Consider the following 13,654-nt stretch of genomic DNA (forward strand, 5'->3'; position numbering starts at 1 on the left):
TATGAGTGGGATTGGGTGGTTATAGAATAGGAGCTGCCTCGTATGGGCCAATAGGCCTTCTGCAGTTACCTTTGTTCTTATGTTCTTATGTTCTTATATTAATAGGGTATTAAAAGTATCAACACAGGACAGAACACGAAACAATGGATATAAATTGGATAAGTTTAGATTTAGGAAAGACTTGGGTAAATACTGGTTCAGTAACAGGGTTGTTGATTTGTGGAACCAATTGCCGCGTAACATTGTGGAGGTGGGGTCCCTCGATTGTTTCAAGCACGGGTTGGACAAGTATATGAGTGGGATTGGGTGGTTATAGAATAGGAGCTGCCTCGTATGGGCCAATAGGCCTTCTGCAGTTACCTTTGTTCTTATGTTCTTATGTTCTTATTTATGTTTTTCAAGATGAAGACGAATTGTATTTGCAATTATCGATTCAAGTAACTTTCCCACAATAGACTTTAGGCTAATTGGACGATAGTTTGACGCAAGTGATCTATCTCCTTTCTTAAACATTGGTACCACATTAGCTACCTTCCATGACTCTGGCACTCTGCCTAACTCTATTGAATTATTAAATATGGTAGAGAGTGGCTCGGAAAGTTCGTCTTTGCATTCTTTAAGCACCCTGGCAAACATTTCATCCGGCCCTGAAATGTTTTCGTTTTATTTTTATTATATTTTGTATTAAATATGTTCCCCCCTTCCTTTCCAGGGGAAAGGTACTGGTGGACCGGGGAGTACCAGGTACTGCTGGACCGGGGAGTACAAGGTACTAGTAGACCGGGGAGTACCAGGTACTAGTGGACCGGGGAGTACAAGGTACTAGTGGACCGGGGGAGTACAAGGTACTAGTGGACCGGGGGAGTACAAGGTACTAGTGGACCGGGGGAGTACAAGGTACTGCTGGACCGGGGGAGTACAAGGTACTAGTGGACCGGGGAGTACAAGGTACTAGTGGACCGGGGGAGTACAAGGCACATATAGGCAAGAAGGAGCCATATTCTAATCGCTGGTGACACCCCCTCCTACTAGGGGGGCACTAGGGGGTGCCAGGAGAGCCTAGGGGGTGCCAAGAGAGCCTAGGGGGTGCCAGGAGAGCCTAGAGGGTGCCAGGCACCCCCCTAGGAAGTGTCAGGCTGTGATAGACAGATAGGTAGGCGTGTGTGTGTGTATGGATAAGGCCTGACATGGAACAATCAATAGCCAGGAGCTAGCTAGGCTGCCCACCCCCCAGCCTTCCCTCCCCCAGCCTGCCCACCCCCAGCCTTCCCTCCCCCCAGCCTTCCCTTCCCCCCAGCCTTCCCTCCCCCCCCCCAGCCTGCCCTCCCCAACAATGAGGGGGGCGGGAAGTATGGTCAGACTAGACCCCTCCTCTCAGCTGCCCAACACCGCACGACAATTGTTTCCTGCACACTAACAACACGCTCCTCTCATCCCTCGCCTATCCCCCCCATCCTTCCCCCCATCATAACTATCGACCCCTGGACGCCTCCCGTCCACCCTAACCACGTCCCTGGACGCCTCCAGGCCTCCAGGGGACCCCTTGGAGGGGGTTTTCGCAGGGGATAATGTGCCTCACAGACGATCGATATTTTACGCGGGAAAATATGTATTCAGGCGGGACGCCGCGCGCTGTTTACCAGGGGCTTAGTGTGACCCACTCACAGGGGCGCCAGAGTGACCCACACTCACAGGGGCGCCAGAGTGACCCACACTCACAGGGGCGCCAGAGTGACCCACACTCACAGGGGCGCCAGAGTGACCCACACTCACAGGGGCGCCTGAGTGACCCACACTCACAGGGGCGCCCGAGTGACCCACACTCACAGGGGCGCCCGAGTGACCCACTCACAGGGGCGCCCGAGTGACCCACACTCTCAGGGGCGCCAGAGTGACCCACACTCTCAGGGGCGCCTGAGTGACCCCCACTCACAGGGGCGCCAGAGTGACCCACACTCACAGGGGCGCCTGAGTGACCCACACTCACAGGGGCGCCCGAGTGACCCACACTCACAGGGGCGCCCGAGTGACCCACACTCACAGGGGCGCCCGAGTGACCCACACTCACAGGGGCGCCCGAGTGACCCACACTCACAGGGGCGCCCGAGTGACCCACTTACAGGGGCGCCAGAGTGACCCACACTCTCAGGGGCGCCAGAGTGACCCACACTCTCAGGGGCGCCAGAGTGACCCACACTCTCAGGGGCGCCAGAGTGACCCACACTCTCAGGGGCGCCAGAGTGACCCACACTCTCAGGGGCGCCTGAGTGACCCACACTCTCAGGGGCGCCAGAGTGACCCACACTCTCAGGGGCGCCAGAGTGACCCACACTCACAGGGGCGCCCGAGTGACCCACACTCACAGGGGCGCCCGAGTGACCCACACTCACAGGGGCGCCCGAGTGACCCACACTCACAGGGGCGCCAGAGTGACCCACACTCATAAGGGCGCCCTAGTGACCCACACTCACAGGGGCGCCCGAGTGACCCACACTCACAGGGGCGCCAGAGTGACCCACACTCACAGGGGCGCCCGAGTGACCCACACTCACAGGGGCGCCAGAGTCACCCACACTCACAGGGGCGCCAGAGTGACCCACACTCTCAGGGGCGCCTGAGTGACCCACACTCACAGGGGCGCCTGAGTGACCCACACTCACAGGGGCGCCCGAGTGACCCACACTCACAGGGGCTTCTATACTCTTTCCTTCCTTAACCTATATACACACACATTCATCTATACATACATGTATACCTATGTATATATGCCCACCACCAAAGCACATGATATGGGGGACATTGTGTGGATACATATATATACTGTGAAGCCGGCGGCCTCTTTCCCTTGATGTTTAGGTTCGTCTAAGCTGCCGGCGAGCGGTCCAGAGCCCTCAATTGTCCAAAGGGTGAGGTGTGACGGCGTGGGTGGGAGGGGGTGGTGCTGGGATGGGTGGCGTGGGTGGCGTGGGTGGCGCTAGGGTAGCATTCTGGTTACATATATTTGTTTACAAATACTTGCTCTCTGTCCCTTTCTCTGTCCCTCCCTTTTCCACCCTGTCATTTCCCATCCCTCCCTGTCCCTCCCTCATCACACTCGGCCCCTTCCTGTTCCTCTCTGCAACTACTCCTCTCTTCCTGTTCCATCGTATCCCTCACTCGCCTTCTCTCTCCCTCCCTCACTCTCCCTCCCTCACTCTCCCTCCCTCACTCTCCCTCCCTCACTCTCCCTCCCTCACTCTCCCTCCCTCACTCTCCCTCCCTCACTCTCCCTCCCTCACTCTCCCTCCCTCACTCTCCCTCCCTCACTCTCCCTCCCTCACTCTCCCTCCCTCACTCTCCCTCCCTCACTCTCCCTCCCTCACTCTCCCTCCCTCACTCTCCCTCCCTCACTCTCCCTCCCTCCCTCCATCACCATAGATCTAGACGAACTACTCACCATCAACAACAACAACAACAACACTGTTTACTGATAGTGACGATTGATGGTGATGAAGGATGATGATAATTATGATATATGATAATGAAGTCATCATGATAATGACGATTGATGAGAATGACTAATGACAGCATGATGACGAAGGCACTGATGATGATGATGACAAGTAATGGCATTATCGTGGCACTCAACAATTGCTTCGTGTGGCACTGGTGATTACAGGAGCAGACGCTTGTTAGCATCTTAAGAACTTCCCGCTCGTTAAGAACTCCTCAAGTTCTCAGGTTGAGAACTTCTCACTGGACATGTGGGCCCAGTTTCCCCTGGAACACGACCCGTCAATCGGTGGGCAACCAGGTATACCTATTCAGAGGTAAACCAGTAGACGAACAATTATAAGGGGGGCCCAATCCTCTCCGTGTATTACTGACACCATTGGACGAGCCATTACAATCCCCCCCCCCCCGGTGGAGTATTGGTTAAACACTCGCCTGGCCTTTCGCAAGCGCTTTGGCCAGGGTTCGTATCCAGGCCCGAACCTGTGAGGAGGGTCAGAAAGAGGACCACTCTAGCAAGAGAACGCAGCTAGACGACTCAGCAGAAGGAAAACATTACGGAAACGCTAAAGCAGACACGACTATGACAAAAAAGAACAGGGAGAGTGGAAGACATAAAGCAGACGTCTGCTTTATGAAGACATAAAGCAGCCGCTGAAGCAGTCATACCAGTCTGAGGAAATGGAATTGAAGCATAAAGTTATAAACCATATAAAGAAAAATCCAAAATATTTGTTCACATGTGCAAAATCAAAATCCTCCACCAGTATTGGACCTTTACTTACAACCGAAGGTTCGTACACAGAGAATGACAAAGAAATTGGTGAAATCCTGAAAGACTAGTATGAGGCTATGTTTAGTAGTAGGCATCCATCAGTCTCAGGAGACTATGGAGTGGCGCTCTGGTTGTCGGTCTGGAGTGGCCTCACCAGGGCGCCAAGCCAGGGTAGGTTGATACGGGGGAAGAAGCTGTCACCCATGCAGCAGGTCCCCCCGCCCATCCCATCTCTACGGCGCCGATGCAAAGCCAAATGCCAATTCGATTGGTTCAAGCGCTGTTACAGGAACTGTCAGAACGAGTTTTAACGGCCACAACGGACTTCCCTAAGGGCTCCAGCTCCGGAGTTGACCTCGTAGTTGGTAAAAGAAGGCACAGGGACCCCAAACCCGGAGACCGCCGTTGTCGGGGCCGGAGAAGAACCACCCCAGCAAGGGCCTGGACGACCCCTCAGCCTCCTGCAGCAGAGCCTGTTGGGCCGCACGAGCCCCCAGGTGGTGGACGGCCCGGTTTCGCATCTACGGGTTCCTGACAGAGATCGTCACAGCCCTCTTTCACCCGAGGCCCGAATTAATTCACCCGAGAGAAATAATTATTAATTACAACATTATTATAATATTAATAGCTAACTATGTTACTGTATTGGAGCACTACACAAGGAGGTTATCTTGAGATGATTTCGGGGCTTTAGTGTCCCCGCGGCCCGGTCTTCGACCAGGCCTCCACCCCCAGGAAGCAGCCCGTGACAGCTGACTAACACCCAGGTACCTATTTTACTGCTAGGTAACAGGGGCATAGGGTGAAAGAAACTCTGCCCATTGTTTCTCGCCGGCGCCTGGGATCGAACCCAGGATCACAAATCCAGCGTGCTGTCCGCTCGGCCGACCGGCTCCCCGCAGTAAAACTTTGACAAAAAACTAAAGACCAGTCCCACTAACACACAATAACAGTTTTTGAAATAGTGATTAGGAATCATATTTCCAGTTTTATAGAGAACAATGAGCTTCACAACCCTGATGAATAGCGAATCAAAACAGGAAAATCCGTCTCTTGCAAGTACTCAACCACTATGACAAAATCACGGAAGCATTAGAAGAAAAACAAAATGCAAATGTCGTATACACAGACTTTACAAAGGTGTGTGTGACCATGGAGAGAGAGAGATCTCTTAAACTGAGATCAATAGGAATAATGAGTAAAGTTGGCATTAGATTTTAAATTTTGTCAAACTGAATTCAAAGAGTAATCAATCGAACAAAAGCTAATATAAGCACAGAGGAGAGCTTTGTACCTTTGCTTTTTATCATTCTCAGGTCAGATATAGTCAAAAATACTAGTCACAGCTTCGTGTCATCCTTTGCTGATGATACAAAAATCAGCATGAAAATTTCCTCTTTAGAATATACTGAAAAACAACAGACAGATATTAATAAAATCTTCGATTGGCCAACTGAAAATACCATGATGTTTAACGGTGACAAGTTCCAGGTACTGAGGAAGGGTGTAAACGAGGAAGGTAAACGAAACACAGGGTACAGGACACAGACCTACTCATAGAAGGAAAGCAACATGTAAAAGATCTGGGAATTATGATGTCTGACGACCTGACATTTAGTGAACATAACCGAGCAAATATAGCGGCAGCGGCGGCCAGGACAATGATAGGATGGATTATGAGAACGTTCACATCCAGAGATCCCACAACAATGCTAATACTATTTAAATCACTGATGGTGCTGTCCCGTCTTGAATATTGCTCAGTACTTGTTATGAACAGGTTTTTTTTTTTTTTTAATACGAAACGGCAGTTATTTGCAAAGGAACAAATGATAGAATTTGAGTAAACAGAATGCCTTTAGAGCTGCCTGGGTACGACTCATTTATAATATGTAAGCTACTGACTGGTTTGAAGAAACAGAAAATGGAAAATTGATTAAGTATTAAACAGTTAGTAGATTATACCAAGTTTAGTATATATATGTATAGTGTGGTGGAAGATACAGTATTGTGAACAAAGTCGGTTACTGTACGACTTGTCGCCAGCGTTGACGGGAGAGGCAGCGGGATCTTTCAGTTGGTACTGAATGATCGAAGGTGAAGGTCCATTTTTCCCTTGACAGCAATTTTTTTGGGGGGAAGTTAAAGGCCTTTTCAATATAGTTACTGGCCACCTCGCTATTTTCTACGGCAGGTATTATATATATGCTACCCAAGGGGTACTGCACAGGTTATATGTGATTGTTATACTCTTAAGAGAGGATGATATGACCTCACATGGTGTACATCTCTCGCTCACAGGGTTATAAACCCATGGAACCGCCTACCCGCCGAAGACGTAAATGCCAAAAAACTTACATTTAAAAGTCAAAATCCTGAAAAGATCATCAAGGCAAATGAGGGGAAGGGACCTTCGACTAGCCGCCGGCTTTCTGTCTTCGCCGGGGCCACTAGTGTTAGTGGACCCTTGGATAAATCCGGGAAACATGTCGTGGGGTTATAAGGGGGGATTACCTAGATTGTAATCCAATCCAGGTACGGGATTACCTGGATTGTAATCCAATCCAGGTACGGGATTTCCTGGATTGTAATCCAATCCAGGTACGGGATTTCCTGGATTGTAATCCAATCCAGGTACGGGATTTCCTGGATTGTAATCCAATCCAGGTACGGGATTACCTGGATTGTAATCCAATCCAGTTACGGGATTACCTGGATTGTAATCCAGTCCAGGTACGGGATTTCCTGGATTGTAATCAAAATCAAATTAGATTTGATTTATTAAAACATCTGCGCGAAGCTCAGCTCTAGTTCGTTAATCAATTTCTCTTTCAAAGGAAGATCTTGGGGATTCGAGTACATGTCAATAGGTACTGCCAACTGTTTTGGGAGATTAACTTTGTGAAATAAATTGCTAATACTTACATCTACTTGTGTTCCTAGCCTGCGGTCAATCCCCGACCGTCCAAGTGGTTGGGCACCATCCTCCCCCCCCCCCCCAGTCCTATCCCAAATCCTTATCCTGACCCTTTCCAAGTGCTAAATAATCGTAATGGCTGCGCTTTCTTCTCATAGTTTCCTTCCCTTCCCATATCCTGGTGGGTCTGTTATTATAAATTATGTATTAAAGTCTTTGACACAGTACAGGTGTTGATTTATTGGTAGTTCACTCGCCATTATTATTTAAAATTATTCCCTGAACGTAGCAGTACTCTCTTGCCCCTTTCAGAGCAGAAGAGATTTCTGAAATACGGGATTACAGAGAAGATACATAGCCACGCATAACCACGATAAACCACCAAAGTTGTTGGGATCGTCTCAAAGCTCTCAAAATGTACTGGAAAGGAGACGAGAAAGGTATCAAATAATATACACTTGGAAGATACTGGAGAGCCAGGTCCCAAATTTTCACAGTAGAATAACAACATACTGAAGCGAAAGATACGGAAGGAACTGCAGAATAGAACCAGTGAGGAGTATAGAGGTGCCATAGGTACAATCAGAGAACACTGTCTGAACATCAGAGGTCCACGGATGTTCAACACCCTCCCAGCAAGCATTAGAAATATGGCTTGCTATTATATTGCTAAACAAATATAAAAAGTGGACTTCTTCAAGAAGCAATTAAAACAAGTTCTTGCAAGAAGTGCCTGACCAACCGGGCTGTAGTGGGTATGTGGGCCTGCGGGCCGCTCCAAGCAACAGCCAGGTGGACCAAGTTATCACAAGTCGGGGAGGATTTAGGACTCCAGGAAGGAGCTTACTGTGTACTAGGGCTTTCACATGATCAGTTGACTTGTTTATGCCTATACATCCACAATGGAACTATCAGCCTCAAAGATCTCAATACATAGACAAGACGGAAAAATCTTGTCAAAGTGCCTAATGATGCACAAATAACAAGACGCTATTAAAGATCACATCATTTATATACACAACCAGACTATGACTATACTTATCCTGCCAAGCAACATCAAAATAATCAACAGATACAATGACAATAGATGATTAGACATCGCCAAAGCTTTACATATCAGACGCATCAAACTATTGTAGTGAAACATATTCCCCGACTCACTCGCACTCATGCCATGAAAAGACCGACCCCCCCCCCCCCCCCCGTCAACTCTCAGAGGCGCGCCGCCCCCGCCCAGTCTGTTATCGGGCGAGAACTCCTCAAACTCTCATCTGCCACCCACACTACACGACCCGCTAAGCTGCTCTCCCTCGTTTGATCGGGAGTCAGGCACCTTCACTGTCTTCAGTGGGGCACAGCGCTGTGTTATAGTGTGGTATAAACACACTATACGTGTCATGCCGAGTAGACAGTACAATATCATTCATTATATGTATCACTTACCTTTTACCTTAGAAGGTAGACGCCTCCCTCGATATCCTCTTGTTTGGGCCAATTCTCCTGTTTGTAAAGGTCAATTTTAACATTTGATGTATTGAATTAGTAAATTTTTTTATTATTTTAAGTTTTTTTAAGTGATTTTCTACATGTGCAATACACTCCCTTGTATTTCACATTCACAGTATTTACAAAATGCTTTAGTCACGTCTCTCTTACCTTTAACGACTCACTCGCGAAATCGTTCGTCAAACAATATGTTGTTAAGACACTTTTGGGTTCATACTGGACTATTACAATTTTCTCCTTCGTACGAGTAGTCACAAATGACGCGCCCGAATCACTAACACAGTTTTGGGGGGCTCCGTTTCTGACGCATTATGAAGGGAGTTCAAAACCTCACCAACACAGCCACGACACAGTAAACAATCGCTTGTCAACACGGGCGAGCCTACACTGGTGACCCGTAGCCTCGTCCTCGCCCCCCCCCGTGTTGACGGTCAGCTCTCAGTTGACCGTCAAGTTGGCAATACATTGACCCCAATTTGGTATGAAAGCTGCTAGCTTGGCAGCCCTGTTTCTCAATAAAGTGCAATCTAGTTTCTTACTACTTCCCCCTCGGCATATGAGGCAAGTAGTAAGATAGCAGAGAAATGGATAACATAAAACTAAATACTAAAACAATGCAGGTAAAACTATATAACATCTAATTAAAAAGTAGCTGCACAAACTCTGGCAACACTCGAGACAAATGTTGCGCCTCTGGCAGCTGTTGACTCAAAAAGAGGATCGTACAGGATCCCATTTCACTTGTTTTGTTTACCCCCTCTAAGAAGCGTGACGATCGATCCTCTAACCGTAGGCCTCCACACCTTATAGGCCTTCAGATACCAGAGTGATTCACCACTACACCTGCATGAGCAAATGAAGGCAGAATGAGCTATTGACTCTGAGGAATCTGCCCAGGCGCTCCCAAAACTTGGCCTCAGCCATAGCCTACACAATTTTTAACTGGCAAAAGCAATTTATTTTACTCACTGGAAATGTCTTAAACCCCCCCTCCCCTTCCCCCCGCCCTGTCTGCCTATCCAATAGCCTATCCTCCTAGTTAGTACTTATAGTAACCATGATCATAGTACATATATCGACGTAATGGACAATTAGAAAGTAGAAAGCGTTACTATCGTATTTGGGCAAACTGGAAAAGTTTTTTGCATTTGAGTTGCAAAGACAACCTAAATTAACATAACCTTCCTATCTTGAGATGATTTCGGGGCTTAGCGTCCCCGCGGCCCGGTTCTCGACGAGGCCTCTTTTTTTGTTACACACCCCCAGGAAGCAGCCCGTAGCAGCTGTCTAACTCCCAGCTACTTATTTACTGCTAGGTAACAGGGGCAACAGGGTGGAAAGAAACATTTTGCCCATTTGTCTCCGCCTCCACCGGGGATCGAACCCGGAACCTCAGGACTACGAATCCGAAACACTGTCCACTCAGCTGTCAGGCGCCCTTGGACCTAGTCAGAGGCCTAAACACCAGTGCCCGAAAGCCAACCCTACCAGAAGCGAGGCCGTCCTCCTAAGGTGCCTCAACGTCACAGAACCGTCGTACTAACGTGCCCTTATCCTAACTTTCCAGAGGACCCAAAACAGAAAACGGGCCAGTAGGTCAAGTTAGCGAGCCGCTAACCATTTTCAAGTACGACGGTTTTTGGCCGCTCGTATACGTCAAAATGCGACGTTGGAAGTTACTGGGTCGAGCATCGTCGCAGAGTCCGGCCTTAGCAAGGCTAGGCGACTGATGTAGTGGTTCATCGTGCTATATGGTGGAGGCGCGGCCCAGGGTAATTAGTGCTTGAGCCAGATGGCGTCCCGCCCTGCTGGTGCTCGATGGTTTGGCAGTTATATAGAAAATTTCCAGATCGATAGATTGGTCATGATTGGCCAATGCTGTGCCTACCTTTCCCTCCCCCTCCCCACGCCCCCCCCCCCCATCCTTGCCTCGTTCTACCCCTCCCCACGCCCCCCTTCCCTCCCTCATTCTACCCCTCCCCACGCCCCCCCCCTTCCCTCGTTCTTCCCCCTCCCCACGCCCCCCCCTTCCCTCGTTCTTCCCCCTCCCCACGCCCCCCCTTCCCTCGTTCTTCCCCCTCCCCACGCCCCCCCTTCCCTCGTTCTACCCCCCTCCCCACGCCCCCCCTTCCCTCATTCTACCCCCTCCCCACGCCCCCCCTTCCCTCATTCTACCCCCTCCCCACGCCCCCCCCCATCCCTCGTTCTACCCCTCCCCCCAGCTCCCCCTCCCTCCCCCCCCACCCCTCATCGCTCACAGAACATTACTCCCATTGTATCTATTTTTATGTGATAGACCAACAAAAATATGGTATATCGAACACCTGCGACCTATTTCAAGAGTTCTTTTTATTGTGATGACTTTGATCTGCATGGCTGTTGGTGCCAGCAGCGACCAGCTACATATTACAAGTGTCTATGTAAAGTTAAAACGACATAGTCAAAATATATAAACAATTTCAATTAAGCTAGAGAACGATATAGATATAAAGGTGTGGATTTTTATTCATTTTATTAATGACAACTTGAAACTTTATTAGCAGAAACTAATTAAAGTCGTGCCAGTAGTGTCATCCTGAGGTGACACTTGAAGGGGGTCAGGATCGAGAGGTCCCGGGTTCGATTCCCGTGTGGGGGGGGGGGGGGGGGGAGGAGAGGCAAGATTTAAGCGATTGGGCAATTTATAGACCCCCCCCCCAGAAGCCTCAGATTCTTCTAGCAGTTAATAGCTAGAAGTACAGTGGTTGTAAAGCTGGGAGATATGCGACTGTTGTGGGTTGCAGCCTGCAGAATGTCAATATAGGTTGTCCTGGGAGGACGGAGGGGGGGGGGTGGACCTCAGAAAATTTAAACACAGGTTTAATAGAATGTTAAGATAGGGTAGATTACGTCAGGTCAGATTAGGCAGGTTATCTTGAGATAATTTCGGGGCTTAGCGTCCCCGTGGCCCGGTCCTCGGCCAGGCCTCCTTTTTTTGTAACCCTCCCCTCCCCCCTAGGAAGCAGCCCGTATCAGCTGTTTAACTCCCAGGTACCTATTTACTGCTAGGTGAACAGGCGCATCAGAGTGAAAGAAACTCTGCCCATTTGTTTCCGCCTCCGCCGGGGATCGAACCCAGAATCTCAGGACTACGAATCCCGAGCGCTGTCCACTCAGCCGTCAGGCCAGGTTATTATAGCATTCCAGCCCGTCCTCCAAACACAGACCCAAAGTCCATTCCATCCACCCGCCAAACCCCAGCTGTTTATGCAACCCGTCCTCGACTCAAGTCCATTACATCCAGCGGTCAACCCCACAGACGCATTCATAAATTTTAACATGCTGTTCATTCAAAACGGGAATGTTCTCAAGTATAAATTAATATTATAATATATTAGCATATTGTGCATATATAGGCATAGGCATAGGTTAGGTTAGGTGTTTAGGTTCTGTTGGCGATTATTTGTATTTGTAGTACGTGGGTGAAGCATTTATAGCGTTGTGATTCGAACAAAATTCGTCAGTGAAGCACTTGTTCCGGATATGTTCGAACGTCAGCAGTTGTGAGTCGTGTGTAAACCGCTTTTCATTCATAAACAGGGGGTTTGGCGGGTGCATGGAATCACTTTTGGATCTTTGTTTGGAGGACGGGCTGGTTTATGAATGAAAAACAGTTTACACACGACTCACAACTGATGACGTTCGAACACTTCCGGAACAAGTGCTTCACTGACGACTTGTGTTCGAATCACAACGCTGTAAATGCTTCACCCACGTACTACAAATACAAATAATCGCCAACAGAACCTAAACACCTAACCTATGCCTATATATGCACAATATGCTAATATATTGTAATATAAATTTATATTTGAGAAAATTCCTGGTTTGAATGAACAGCATATTAAATTTTATGAATGCGTCAGTGGGGTCGACCGCTGGATGGAATGGACTTGAGTCGAGGACGGGTTGAGCATTCACCAGGGGTCAGATTCACGAAGCAGTTACGCAAGCACTTCCGAACCTCTACATCTTTCCTCAATCTTTGGCGGCTTTGTTTACAATTACTAAACAGTTAATAAGCTTCGAAGCACCAGGAGGCTGTTTATAGCAATAACAACAGTTAATTGGCAAGTTTTCATGCTTGTAAACTGTTTCATAAATGTAACCAAAGCCGTCAAAGATTGAGGAAAGATGTACACGTTCGTAAGTGCTTGCGTAACTGCTTCGTGAATCTGACCCCTGGATTATATAGATCTCGAACCATGGACCCCAGGCGCGTGTGTGACCGTCGTAGCTGACCATCGACTCGGCTATGGGTAGTCTTAATAAGGAAAGTTTCCAGAAGCAGCATCCTACTGCCGAATTGGAACCTTCAACTTTTCCCTGACTACTGAAGCGCAGAGGAATTACTTACCTAAGTCCATGCCATATAAAGGGAATGAATAAATGAAAATTTTATAATATATATATATATATATATATATATATATATATATATATATATATATATATATATATATATATATATATATATATATATATATATGCGGAAAATCCACAGAGAAATATGAAATGAGGTGAACGTTTCGGCATAAAATGAGAGCATAAAATGATCAGTGTTTTGTGATCGTCAATTGCATATATATATATATATATATATATATATATATATATATATATATATATATATATATATATTAGTATATTTTGGTAGCAGTCTTTCCTGTAGACATATATTATTAAATATGACCGAAAAAGTAAGATTAACAATTCTAACACGAATTTTCTCGATCTTTCGTACGTTTCTTTTCACTGTTGGTGGTAATTCAAAAATCAATTCTCCAAAATTCATTTTTATTTCTAGTCTGACGCGTCACTTGAGCGCGTTTCGTAAAACTTATTACATTTTCAAAGACTTTAGTTTACACATACACAACTGAATAGAACTTACACATCTTCGATTTGTTTATATCTACATTTGA

General features: G+C 47.7%; 1 long non-coding RNA gene across 1 annotated transcript in view; it reads right to left on the reverse strand.

The window, feature by feature from the left end:
• Positions 1 to 9,090, reverse strand: part of LOC138353477 (uncharacterized) — a 248,054-nt gene extending 238,964 nt beyond the window's left edge. The window contains exons 1-2 of the long non-coding RNA XR_011223171.1: positions 8,841 to 9,090; positions 8,628 to 8,684 (exon numbers count right to left, since the gene is read on the reverse strand). This is a non-coding gene — a long non-coding RNA (uncharacterized lncRNA). The remainder of the gene's footprint in view (positions 1 to 8,627; positions 8,685 to 8,840) is intronic.
• Between the last annotated feature and the right edge of the window lie 4,564 nt (positions 9,091 to 13,654).

Source organism: Procambarus clarkii, chromosome 58, assembly GCF_040958095.1.
Source record: "Procambarus clarkii isolate CNS0578487 chromosome 58, FALCON_Pclarkii_2.0, whole genome shotgun sequence".
Classification (NCBI taxonomy): Eukaryota; Metazoa; Arthropoda; class Malacostraca; order Decapoda; family Cambaridae; genus Procambarus; species Procambarus clarkii.